The following is a 14203-nucleotide window of genomic DNA, read 5'->3' on the forward strand; positions in this document are numbered from 1 at the left end:
TACCTACAGTGCACACTGTCATAAGCAGGACTTGGGTATACTATCCCACTGGAAAGAAGGGGCAGTTGCAAGCTGGACAGCCACTGCAGTGGACTGGGGGAGATCCTCAAGTACCTCTCTGACATTTTTTATCACGTGCAGCTGCCCGAGCGACGAAAGGCTGTGGTCCTGCACAGGGACCGCCTGACACTGTATCGCCCCCTGGCCCAACCCAACCTGATCCCCCTACAGTGCTTGTGGAAGAGGAAATGCTGCGGGTTTTGGGGACTGGGTGGTAATCCAATAATATTAGTAGTAGTGTTATGCAATCTAATCATTACGTCATAGAGGCTACTGGTAGCTTGAGGTTGACATGTTGGCAGTCACTACTGTATAGTCCCAGCACAACTAGTCCTAAAATGTCTCTAACTGCTATCCAATGATAAAAATTATTATAAACTAGGGAATATACTGTTCTGGCCTATTTTCTCTCTTTGTGAAGGCAGAATTATCCCAGTCAGCTTGATTATAGTGCCAGTTTGCTACCTCCTCAATGACAACGATAACGATATACTGATATACCTCGCCTGAGTATTAAAAGCTTCAACTCATTTCCATTTCCGTTATTTTCCCACCGCATTTAGCCTGGTTAACCCCCACAATCCTTTGCGGGGAATTGAACCTACGCGTATGATCAGTCAAAGAGCATTCTGCTACTTCCCAGTTCTTCTCTGTCTGCGAGTTACTCCTTGGGTATTCTCCCATGTGTTTGTTGTGTCCGATCGTGATCCCTTGCCCTGTGAGTTTGATATCCCGGTGTGAGTGTGTGTCTCAGCCCTCCCAGATCGGCACCCGTGCCTGCTTTTCCCACCATCCCCAGGGAAAATCCCTCGCCTTTTTGGCCCTTGCACTCTCGATTATGACTCCTGACCCTCGATTCTTGGTCTACACCTGTTCTGTATCTGGATCTCTTTATTTTTACACCACTGCTTCAAAATAACTTTGGAGTAGGACACTCTCTTTTGTGATTGACTTTGTTATGGTATATAAATATCAGCCTGAGAATACTTTTTCTGGGAAGCTTTCTGTCCCATAATATCTCTAAGGATGTTCTGTGTACTCCAGTGAAGGAATATTCTCCCTTGAATCTGATCTATAAGGCTGATGTCATTTGTTATTTTTTGGCACAGTATTTAAAAGAAATTTTCTTGTGTTTCTGAGAATAATGTAAGAAGCCATGACATAACCAAATGTATGAACTTAATTGTTTGACAATATTTTACCATGTGATTTAAAGGGACTGATGACAAGAGGGCTCACTTCTGAGCAGCCCTACTATTCCATTATGACTTAAATTCCAGTGCAACTGTTTACAGAGTGTTTGTGCATGTGTGCACGCATGTATGTGTGTGTTTGAAAGCATTGAAGGCTGACATGGTGGTGAAGCGCTTTGCACTGTTGCCTTACACCTATGGGACCAGGATTCAAGTCTCTACCATGGCTCCATGTGTGGAGTTTGCAGGTTCTCCCCAGATTGTCAGGTTTCCTCTGGACAAACAAAATTATGCATTATTTTGAGTTGTTTTTTTTAATCTTTTTAGTTACACAGCGAGAGAAGCCCTTTTGGGTGTTCCAGAAAGTGAGGGAGTGACTCGTGTGATACTAATTACTAGTATTATGAGACTGGTCTTGGTCTCAAGACCACTTTTTTCCGGTCTTGGTCTGGTCTTGGAATCAAGTTTATTTTGACTCGGTCTTGTCTTAATCTCGGACACAGAGGACTTGAGCTTTTATTTCAAGACCGGTCAAGATCACTCATCAATACGCCTCATAATTTATCACAACGGCTTAATATTCATCTATTTGTTATTCCTGAGAACCCAACAAATGAAAAGAGTGTTGATTTGCGCACAATTAATCTCATGCTTGTAACTTTGGATAGGTATAACGCAGAGGCAAATCTTTGCAATAGAGAGAACTTAATCAAATTGCAGCATTGTATGCTGAAATATTCCAGAGTAATCCTGTGTGTAATGAAGCATATATTCTAAACATTTGCCACAAAAAAGCACCCTTAATAATCCATAAAGCCTCGATATTTTTCATATTGTAGCACCGGCGGGGCGCATGTCCCAGCATGCCCCACATGAAATTGTAAATAGCCCTTGTTGTGTTGTTGTTGTTAATGTTAATGCTTGCATTTCCCTATTGTTGTGCGTGTGTTTGGCCATGTCTTATATGTACCCAGTCCGATCCTCGCGTGTATTTAGCTTGTGTAAATCTCCCACCGTGTGTGCATCTTGCAGTTCGGCATCTGACAACCTTGTGTTTCCCATCTGTTTATTAGTGATGGGAAGTTCGGATCATTTTACCGACTCGGACCTTTGAGTCTCGTTCAGCAAAATGAATGAATCTTTTTTCAAGTCATTTCGTTCATTTCGTTCATTTTAGCAAAATATAATTAAAATGTTACCTGTTACCTCCCTAACACATCTACTGCTTACACAAATTGTTGATCACACTACAAACAAGACAAAACTATAATGCTATAAGAAACAGAAAATATGAATTCATTGTTTACCTGGGTCTTTAGTCTATGATTCGCTCACCTCGCCTCTTATCTGACAAGTTTTCGGGTTTGAGTCATTCGTTCATCACGTGACAGCCGAATTAGCTAACCAAGGCAGTCTGAGCCGGAAAAAGAATTGATTAGTTCATCTCTCCAGTCTTCGGGTTTGAGTCGTTTGTTCATCACGTCACAGCTCCATAAGTTTAACCTATGCAGTCTGAGCCGGAAACAGAATTGACTAGTTAATCTCTCGAGTCTTCGGGTTTGAGTCGTTCGTTCATCACGTCACAGCTCCATAAGTTTAACCTATGCAGTCTGAGACGGAAACAGAATTGATTAGTTAATCTCTCGAGTCTTCGGGTTAGAGTCGTTCGTTCATCACGTGACAGCCCCATAAGCTTAACCTATGCAGTCTGAGCCTATGCTGTTTTGAAATACATCAGTAGAAGTCAGATATGACTTGTAATAACTACTGTATAACAATAGTTTAATTTCACAGCTCAGGAATCAGTACTGCTTTGCTCCCAGCATTTCAGTCTTTCTGCCTTGGAAAAGGAACCTTCATTCTTGCATGGGTGCTATTGAAAACATTAGTCCAGGGGTAGGCAACCTAATCCTGGAGTGCTGGTATCCAGCAGGTTTTCCATCCTACCTGGTTCTTGATGAACCACATCTGATCTCAGGTAGATAGTGACTCATCAGGTACTGTAGGATAAAGAACATGCTGGATACTCCAGGATCAGGTTACCTACCGCATGCATTAGATGATTTTTAGCAGCATATTTAGGCTGGTCCTACATGACCAGAGCAATTACACATCTAAAATTTTGCTTCAGTCTTTTTTAAAGTATTTTAACTTTTTCACAACAGCTGTGTCATAACCACTCAACATAAAATAATAATGATGCAATGCAAAAGCAAATCTCAGGAGAATGTTACTGTGCACAGGGTAGATTGAAAGCTTGGAATATTTATCAACAGAAAAACAGCGTATGTGTTTTTAAATGTTGCATGTATATTTGTATAGTATTGAAGTAATGACAATTTAGCTATTTTTTGCATTTTGACTTGTTTTGTGCCCCCAGTTCTGTGCATATCTTATGGTTGAGATCCATATTGGAGGCTTGCCCTAGGAATGTACAAGCGCTGAGGCCTATGAGCTGTGGAGGTCTTCAAGCAGTTACAGAAATAAATGGACCAGATGAAAAAAAAAAGCATACAGATGCATCACCCAACATCGCTGGAGGTGTTTAGGTCACAGTCCTAACCACAGATCCATTGTGTGGTACCTGGGAAAATGCTGCACATAATTAGTATAGCCACTAGGGGGCGGCAATACTCCACAGTCTAAATTAGTAAAGGACCGACAGCAGTAATAACCATATTGATGAGTGTTATGTTTCTTATGGTTGTTTGTATTCTGTATTCCCCTATACTTCATTTTTTTTCCATCCCGCCTACATTATTAGTGTTATTATTTCTGTATACCTTTTTTTTTTCTCTCTCCCCCTCTCCCCATGGTGATTGATGTCTGTTATTGTTACGCTTGTTGTTTCTGTACCCCCCCTGTTTTTCTCCTTTTCCACGGTACCGGTGAGTTCGGAGCGGCCACAATCTTTGCTCTTGAATGTAATGTAAAATAAAGTTGTCCTCCGAAGAGGGGGGGTGGTGGTGGGCAATAAAAAAGAAAAAAAAAAAAAAAAAATTACCATAATAAACTAGGTATAATTACACTTTGCCATGAGTCTAAAAATATTTATTTTTTAATGCTGATACAGGTAAAAAGGCGACCTAGCTAACATATTGGGCGAAATTTTAGCTAGAATTAAAAGGGGCCACAGGAAATCAACAAATAAATGCATAATGTTTGAGGAGATAGACTGGGGTTACTGTGTTTAAATGGTTTCTATAAACTCAGGTGTTTCTGACTTTGTGTGAACTAGAAGAGTAGACCTCTGAACTGTGTCATCAACAATATCCAGCACCAGACGTTAATCGAAACGTACCCAGCGCTCATTTACTGTTTCAGAGCCTCTGCAGCTGAGATGCAAGTGGTCTGCTTTATTCTGACTTGCTTGGGCAGCATTAGCCTGATTCAGGTGGTTTTGCTTGGGCAGATTTAGCCTGATTCGGGTAGTTTTGCTTGGGCAGCTTTAGCCTGATTTGGGTGGTTTTGCTTGGGTAGCATTAGCCTGATTCAGGTGGTTTTGTTTGGGCAGCATTAGCCTGATTTGGCAGTATTAGCCTCACTTTGGTGGTTTTAGCCTGATCTGGGCTGCTTTAGCTTAACAGAGATGCATGGCGTCTGCTTCTCCAGCTACAGCCCCTTGTATTGGTACACAGGGAAGGAGTGGCTTGGATTGAAGCTCCAGCATGGTACAGCAGGAAGCTTGTGTTTCCTATGCCACATAATAATCAGCTATTTTTTTCTCCATGTATTTTGCACTATTGTGTTATTTTTGTTGCTTATTTGCAAACCCTGCAATAACCCTGAAATAATTAGACTGTGTGAAGATTGATTAAGTTGCATAAATCCTAGTTACTGGAAAATCCAAAGCAACAGATAGTTACAGAGCTGGGCAAACCAGAGAGGAGTCTTTCTGCTTCCTTCCCCTGTGCAGTGACTTATCTCAAGGTCCATAAGGTTGCCACTTATCTCATTGATGGCACTGTCAGCCTACAAAACATGCAAGATATTTCCTGCTGCTCTTGGCAAGGCCAAGATGTCAGAGAAGAAAGTAATCAGAAAGAAAGAAAGTGCTAGAGAGGAAAGGGAAGAGGAAAAGGGGGGATTGAGGTGAAGAAAGGAAGAGATTAAAAAGCAAAACAACAGTGCGCCTTTAATTCGCCGATCCTTACCTAATGCCATACTGATGGAATGAAGCCTTCATCCACACTGAGATTTGTCTTAATCTGATTCAGACACCTGCTGCCCTCTGCTATCAATAAAGGTGCCACATAGTCACTGTCACTCAGTAGTGCAGACAAGGACAAAACTGTTCTGTGTTCTTTTTTGTTCGCAAATGAGCCAGAGATTCATTGTAGAAACGTACATGCATCTCAGACAATAAGATAAGCTAACATGTGCGTCATCTGACTGTAGAGTGATTCAATAATCACGAAAGGGACCAAGAATAGACTGTGTAGTAGTAATTATGTTTTGCATATTTACTTAAGTGAGCATCTTTATCTCTTCAAACCCCTGTCTTGTCTTAATATTACTTAGCAATTAGAACATAAACGCAAATCACCATACCAATGACAACATTATCTTATACATGGTATATCTCAAGGTTCTTCAGCACTGCAGAAACATAATTACATCATATGTTTTTGTTTCTTTTGAGTGTTGTGATTGTACTGAGCACCAAGGCTGGGCTCTGTGAAGCTGGTCCATACTTAGGAGCTAACACAGAAAGCTATGCCAAGAAAAGCAGACAGTCTTACTAAAACTAATAGAAAATGTAAAATTTTTTATAGAAAACACAAGAATGGAAAATAATGTGAAATGTATGTTGATTCATTTAATTTAATTGATTAAATTATCGTAATGGTTAAAAGATCCATTCATCTTCTATCTGCTCAGTGTATCCCAGTTCAGCACAGGACACATGCCATGGGCAATTCCCAGTTTCCCCTTAGCCAATATGCATTCCTTTGGGTTACAGAAAGAAACCCACACAAAATAGGAGTCTATGTATATAATGATTCACCCAATTCACAATTCAGTTCGATTCAAGATGCTGGGTTCACAATTCAATATTCTCACAATATTTTGAAAAAAAAATTTAATTAAGAAAATTTTATTACAAAAAACGACAATGTTCTTTATCAACTTAAATATTCCTTTTGCTAAATTTGAAAAAAAAGAAAAAAGAAATGGCTTTATTTTCTTAATTACCAACAATAATTATTGACAAACATTTGTAAAGATTGGCATACAATATATTAGCCTATTAACTAAAATATTTATTTTATTAAATCAAGAATGCTACTTTTTATGAAAAAAGTTAATAATATTTATTTTCTTAATAACCATTTTGGCATTCTATAGTGGAACTTCTGCATGTTGCATTAGTTGGTGGCTGGTAGGAGGGCAGGTAAATTGCACTTTCTGCTGTCTAAAACAGATTCAACCTAATAATAATTTGAGCTATTTTGCAGTATGTTTTTTATTTCCATGATTCAAATCATCATAAAAATGCACCGCAATTTACCATCACATGATATATCGATAGTCGAATCTCGGATTCAGGAGGAACAATGCGGTTTTCGTCCTGGCCGTGGAACACTGGACCAGCTTTATACCCTTGCAAGGGTACTGGAGGGGGCCTGGGAGTTTGCCTATCCAGTCTATATGTGTTTTGTGGATTTGGAAAAGGCTTACGACCGGGTTCCCCGAGGTGCTCTGTGGGGGGTGCTTCGGGAGTATGGGGTCCGCTATTGTGGGCGATTCGGTCCCTGTACGAACGGAGCAGAAGCTTGGTCCGCATTGCCGGTAATAAGTCGGACGTGTTCCCGGTGCGGGTTGGGCTCCGCCAGGGCTGCCCTTTGTCATCAGTCCTGTTTATAATATCTATGGACAGGATTTCTAGGCGCAGGCAGGGAGTTGAGGGTGTCCAGTTTGGTGGCCTCAGGATTGCCAAATCAATTGATCGATTTTGAAGACTGTTGGACTCCAATAATGAATTTTTTAACGTAATGTCGTCAGGGGTGGTGGGGCCTTGCCGTCACCGTCCCGGGTTGGGGGCTGGGGGTGGGGGGGCTGGGTTGTTGGGGTCCTCTGGTGTTTCTCTTGGCTGAGGGCGCGTGGTCAGTGTCTCTGGGTGGCCGCTGGCCTGGCCTGGTGGGGGCGGTGCGGGGGGTGGGGGGGTTCTGCCCCCGCGGGGTGGGTGGCGCGCTGGGGGGGGATCGGGGGGTGGGGCCTCTGGGTTCCGCCTGGGCCGCTGCGCTGGGGTGCGTGGGTTTGGGGGCGTGGGCTCTATCTGCTGGGGCCGCTGCTCCGGCTCCCGGGCGGGTGGTCGCCCGCATGCTGGGGGGCCTGGTCTGCCCGGGCCCGTTGCCTGGTGGGGGCGGGTCGTTGTCTGCCGTTGGCGATTCCGGCGCGGGGCCCTCGGGCGCTGTGGGGTGGTTTGGGGGGGGCGGTGGGGGGAGCCTCTGCCTCGCCTGGGGGGGGGCCTGGGGTGGCCGGGGGGCGGGGGTCACCCCGCCTGGCTGGTCCGGCTCCCCGTTTGCCGGGGGGGTCTGGGGTTGTCCCGTCCTTGGCCGCTAGCTGGGGTCTCATCGGGCATGGTGGGGTGGGTCTCTCCCGGTCTGCGCCTGGGGGGGGGGGGGGGGCGTTCCCTGCTGCTGGGCTGCCTGTGGCGCCCCTGAACACCTCGGTTGGCCGTCCCTGCCGGCTGTGTGGGGTCAGGGATGGGGACTAATCGGGGCCAGTCGGGGATCTGGCCCCGGTGCCGGGGGGGGCCCACTCCTGGCACGCCCTTATTGCTCCCCTGGGCCCAACACCACATTTCACACAACACTAGGGCCTTGAGGGGGCGGTGGGGAGGTGCGCCGAGACACTGCCCCTCAATTTTTACTTGCATGTTAGACACCACTTGACACTAGGGCTGAGGAGGTGGGTTGAGGCAGGTGGGGCTCTGCCGTCTGCCAGCGGTGGGGTGCCCATGCCTCAACTGCTCGCCCACTTTTTGCACCTTAGTCATATACGCAGTCCATATTACATTAGGGCCTTGGGGGTGCGGGGAGGGGGATGGGGGACTCTGCCATCTGCCAGTGGTGGGGTCCTCATACCCGAACTGCACCCACTAATTTTAATGCATTGTAGACATAAACACACAACTCTCTCACACATGTACATGCACACTTCACACCAACATGGGTCAGGGAGGGGATGGGGGCTGAGGGGCCCCCCCTAACTCTCTGTCTCTGGCCCTGTGCGGGTGGGGTGGCCCGCCGGGGGGAAGACCCATCATGGGGGGGTTCGGGCGGCCCTGGCAGGTATGGGCGGCCTCCTCTCTTGGGCCGCGGGCCGGGTGGTGCTTGGCTCTGCTGCGCCGTGGTGGGGCCCTGGCGGGCGGTCCGGGGAATCTTGGGACACTCTGGGCCCTGCTAGGCGGATTGGGGGGTTCGGTCTGGGCTGGGCGGGGTGTCTGCCGCTCCCCGGTCGCCGCGGGTCCGCTCCCGGGTGGGGGGGGGCTCTTTGTATGGGCCCCCCTTGGATCATCCTGCAGTGTTGGGGGGGAGGCGTGCCGGGTCGCTGCGGTGGGCGGCGGCCCGTCCTCCCGGGGGACGGGCTGGGGGGGCTGGGGCTCCCCCGGTGTGTGGGGGGCCGTCCGCCGGGGGGTGGGGGGGTGGTCCCGGTGGGTGGGGCCCTACGTGTGTGTATGCTACATATATATAATACCGATTTGTATTAATTATTATTAGTATCACTGATGTTGTTATAATTCTTGTTGTTTGATGAGTGTTATGTTTCTTATGGTTGTTTGTATTCTGTATTCCCCTATACTTCATTTTTTTTCCATCCCGCCTACATTATTAGTGTTATTATTTCTGTATACCTTTTTTTTTTTCTCTCTCCCCCTCTCCCCATGGTGATTGATGTCTGTTATTGTTACGCTTGTTGTTTCTGTACCCCCCCTGTTTTTCTCCTTTTCCACGGTACCGGTGAGTACGGAGCGGCCACAATCTTTGCTCTTGAATGTAATGTAAAATAAAGTTGTCCTCCGAAGAGGGGGGGTGGTGGTGGGCAATAAAAAAAAAAAAAAAAAAAAAAAAAAAAAAGGATTGCCTCGCTGCTTTTTGCAGACGATGTCGTCCTGTTGGCTTCATCTGCTGGGGATCTCCAGCATGCACTGGGGCGGTTCGCAGCCGAGTGCGAAGCGGCAGGGATGAGGATTAGCACCTCCAAGTCCGAGACCATGGTTCTCAGCCTGAAACGGGTGGTTTGCCCTCTTTGGGTCGGGGAAGACGTACTGCCTCAAGTGGAGGAGTTTAAGTATCTCGGGGTCTTGTTCACGAGTGAGGGTAGGCGAGATCGGGAGCTGGATAGACGAATCGGCGCGGCGTCTACAGTTTTGCAGGTGCTTAACCGGTCCGTCGTGGCTAAGAAAGAACTGAGCCAAAAAGCAAAGCTCTCGATCTATTGGTCCATCTTTGTCCCTACCCTCACCTATGGTCATGAGCTATGGGTACCGAAAGAATGAGATCGCGAATACAGGCGGCCGAAACGAGGTTTCTCCGCAGGGTGTCTGGGCTTTCCCTTAGGAATAGCGTGAGAAGTTCGGATATCCGGGAGGGCCTCAGAGTAGAACCGCTGCTTCTTCACGTCGAAAGGAGCCAGTTGAGGTGGTTTGGACATCTGGTGCGGATGCCTCCTGGGCGGCTACCCGGAGAGGTTTTCCGTGCATGTCCTACAGGGAGGAGGCCCCGGGGCAGGCCCAGGACTTGCTGGAGGGATTATATCTCTCGGCTGGCCTGGGAACGCCTCGGTGTCCCCCCCGAGGAGCTGGTAGAGGTAGCTGGGGAGAGGGAGGTCTGGGTGCCTCTCCTGAAGCTGCTGCCCCCGCGACCCGAACCCCGGACAAGCGGTAGATGATGGATGGATGGATGATATATCATTATATGCCTACAGGAGTCCATGCAAACTCCACACACACAAAGTGGGGCAGTGGAAGCAAGAGACCACAGAGGTACCCATCGAGCCATGCCCACATTCCTGCAGATGGCACATTGTGGTCTGTGTAGCTTGGAAGGTGTTTTTTGATGGATGCCATATCAGCATAGGAGGGAAGAATTCATTAGTCTGGTTGATGGATTGTGTCCTCAACAGAGGTGGAGATTTCAGGTCCACAGAGTACAAATCCATTTTGATTCAACCAGCCAGTTAAGTACTCTGTGACTGTAACTCTTTATACACAACTGGTTGGTTGAAACAAAATCTTGGTCTGGATTTATACTGTCTGGACCTGAAATGTCCACCTCGTGCTCAAACACATTATGAATCTCTGGTATAACACTGGCAGCATGTACCGATATAGTCTATGCGTTAAATTTTCTGCTTTCAATGCGAATATCATAAGGTTTCCGAATTATACTTTAATTAATCAATGAATGGATTTGTGTCCCATGGAAAGTAACATGTAAAGCTGTATCATGAAATCCTATCTATTGGCGTGAAGTCCTCTTCAGTGCCACATCTATATGATCTTCATGGGTATTTAGTGAAATGGCGGCATAACCAAAATAAGGCCTGCCGGTGAGGTGGCCAGATCCCGCAGCATGCAGGTAGGGCTCCGGAAGTTGGCAGGCCATTCTCAGGAAGATTCTAGGAGACATAGACCGCCCTGCGGCGGGAGCCTGATAAAACCCACTGGCTTGACATGAGCAGAAATGTAACAAAAGTCAGCAGGAGATAATGCCCGGCGTTATGCCAGGCGCTTTGTTTGGCCTACTTCTGGGGGCGGGGAGAAGCACTTTGAAGAGCTTTGCAAAAGAGCCCTCATGGCCTGAGGTTTGTCAATAGTGACATTGTTTTGGAGATGATATACTTCAGACTGTCTGCTGTCATTCCCAGACCCTACACGCTGGCGTCTTTAATCTCGGTGAGGTATCTCGCAGAGTAGCATGCAAGGGCCCGGTGGGCTGGTGTCACACAGCTGAAGCAGCAGCGCCTGCAAACGCCTCCGGTCGCAGCACTCTCAGTCTCAGCTAGTTCGCCATATGTGTCCTTTATGCGTTATACAGCACTGGAGAAATGGCACGGACATGTCAAGGGTTGTGGGTTTGAATCCCAGAGTTTGCGTGTTCTTCCCATGCTAAGGTTCCCTCCTGCAGTCCAACAACATGCACTTAGGTAACCTGGTGACTCTAATTTGCCTGTGTGAGTGTGGCTGGGTGTAGCCTATGATGGCCTGGGATTATCCTGGGTGTTCTCTGAACATTTATAATTAATAATCTATAGTTCAGGCAGTTCAACGCATTTCACACTCATTTGTGTTCTGCAGAGCACATGACCTTTAATGACTGGAAAACAATGTCTTTCATTAACTGGAACAAGAAATATGGCTTGGTACTTAGAAGTGATGTAAATACCATTTTAATTTAAACATATGTATGTTTCTCTGACTTATTGAAATTATTCCTAAAACGAGGTCCACCTGGGGTATGCAAAGTAAAGTGGCAGCATTGAGTCACAGGCCAATCCATATGTTAACATTGACCGGAATGTTACAATATATGAGGTTTCCCATGGAAAACAGTGTAATCTGTTTGCATAAAACCCAATTCAATCAATAATGTACTTTATGTTTTGTATGTATGTTGACTAATTCAAAAAAGTGAGGACATACACCAAGGTTAAAATAATAAAATTCTCCTAACTTCATTTGACTTTAAACTCCGTGTTAGATGTGGGCCAGTACTCACTGGTACATAGTTTTTCTCTTCAGAGTACCAGCACCTCTAAATATCTGCTGGTACTAATTAACAAGGAGAGTATCGGCACCTGGTACTGAATAACGAGGGGAGTACCGGTACATGGTACTGAATAACGAAGGGAGTACCGGCACCTGGTACTGAATAACGAGGATAGTACCAGCGCCTGGTACTGAATATCATGGGAAGTACCGGCACCTGGTATTGAATAACGAAGGGAGTACCGGTACCTGGTACTGAATAACGAGGGGAGTACCGGTACCTGGTACTAAATAACGAGGGGAGTACTGGTACCTGGTACTGAATAACGAAGGGAGTACCGGCACCTGGTACTGAATAACGAGGGGAGTACCGGTACCTCGTACTGAATAACGAGGGGAGTACCGGCACTTGGTACTGAATATCATGGGAAGTACCGGCACCTGGTATTGAATAACGAAGGGAGTACCGGCACCTGCTACTGAATAACGAGGGGAGTACCGGCACCTGGTTTTGAATAATGTGGGGAGTACCGGCACCTGGTTTTGAATATCATGGGGAGTACCGGCATCTGATACTGAATAACAAAGGTAGTAACGGCACCTGGTACTGAATATCATGGGGAGTACCGGCATCTGATAATGAATAACGAAGGTAGTAACGGCACCTGGTACTGAATATCATGGGGAGTACCGGCACCTGATACTGAATAACAAGGGGAGTACTGGCACCTGGTACTGAATATCATGGGGAGTACCGGCACCTGCTACTGAATAATGAGGGGAGTACCGGCATCTGGTTTTGAATATCATGGGGAGTACCGGCATCTGATACTGAATAACAAAGGTAGTAACGGCACCTGGTACTGAATAACAAGGGGAGTACCAACACCTGTTTTTCCCTACTTCAAGCACTGATTGATCCAGAGTAAAGCAACCACAGCATTTGGCTTTTTAGACAACAAAGTAAAAAACCCACTTCCATCTTTCTTAAGACACACATGAGGTGAAGTATTAATTCTCAAATGAAAGCTCCCTGAAAAGCCTGAGAAAGCCGAGACGCCGCGCCCCGCCGCCTGCATGAGGCCTGCCCGGGACGCCTGGGGCTGAGGGTGCTCACCTCACCCCTCGAAGCATGTCAGCAGGTGGGAGTGCCTGACGGGGAAGGTGCAGATCACCAGGCGGCCAGATGGGTGCCAAAGACAATGTGTTTTCCATTCAGGCCGTCAGGCCTCTGGAGCGAGGCCAAGCTGGCAGACTTCTGGGAGGGTGGATCTTCCCAGGCTTATGGCTGGCTGGGGCTTCAGGTGCCCCGGTGAACTCAAGCACCTTCCCTGATGTCTAGAGAGCTAAGGGTCAGCGGGGGTCACAGCAGTTCTGTTCAGACGCAGCGCAGTTGATGGAGTGAAGGAGCGTAAAGAGGAACTACAAGATGGATGAGGGTAAAGCGGGACAGGACCTCTCACCATTTAAACATGAGCTGACAGCAGTGCGCTCCTGCCAGGAGTGAAGTCAGGCAAGCAGTACTCATGACAGGGGCTCATTTTCCTGGGTTAGAGACGGTTACGGCCCTGCTTACATTCAGAAGCTATAGCCGTGAGTTAGAAACCATAGCTGGGTACTGAGGCAAAATAGCACTTTAAATCAATAGCTTGGAAATGGTGGGGGGCATCACATTAACTATTGGCTTACTTCCAACTAAAAGTTGTTAAAAACAGACAGCTGTAGCTATTGCTTTATGGGAAATTCCTTTGTTCAGCTGTGGTCCATTTCCATAGAGTTTGTACCTGAGGTAGCATGAGAGATGTCACCCTTCTGATAAAAGCGGCAGGCTGTTATGAGGGCTCTGATAGCTAAGAGAGATGGTGGCAGTATGGTCGGAGATGTGAGCGAATGAAACGGAAGAGAGAGTGGCTTTTTGGGGGTTATATTGATATTATGGAATATGGAAATATGTATTGCTCATCCTTGTTTTGTTCAGAACAGTCTAGAGATCTTGTCTTCTAATCGGTAGCCTTTAAATATGGCGTGTGCAGGAGCTGGCCAATGGAGAGAGGGCCACAGTCCATGCTGCTGTGAAGAGAGGGCTGGACTCATTTTCACTAGATGGAACTCAAACCTTCATTCAGCTTCATCTGACAATGAAGCACACCTTCATTCATCATCCAGAAAAGAAACAAAAGGGAGAATCGTACAAAGAGTTCTTTAGCACTGCGGGACTTTGGCTGTGATGGGA

The sequence above is a fragment of the Paramormyrops kingsleyae genome, chromosome 25, assembly GCF_048594095.1.
Source record: "Paramormyrops kingsleyae isolate MSU_618 chromosome 25, PKINGS_0.4, whole genome shotgun sequence".
Lineage (NCBI taxonomy): Eukaryota > Metazoa > Chordata > Actinopteri > Osteoglossiformes > Mormyridae > Paramormyrops > Paramormyrops kingsleyae.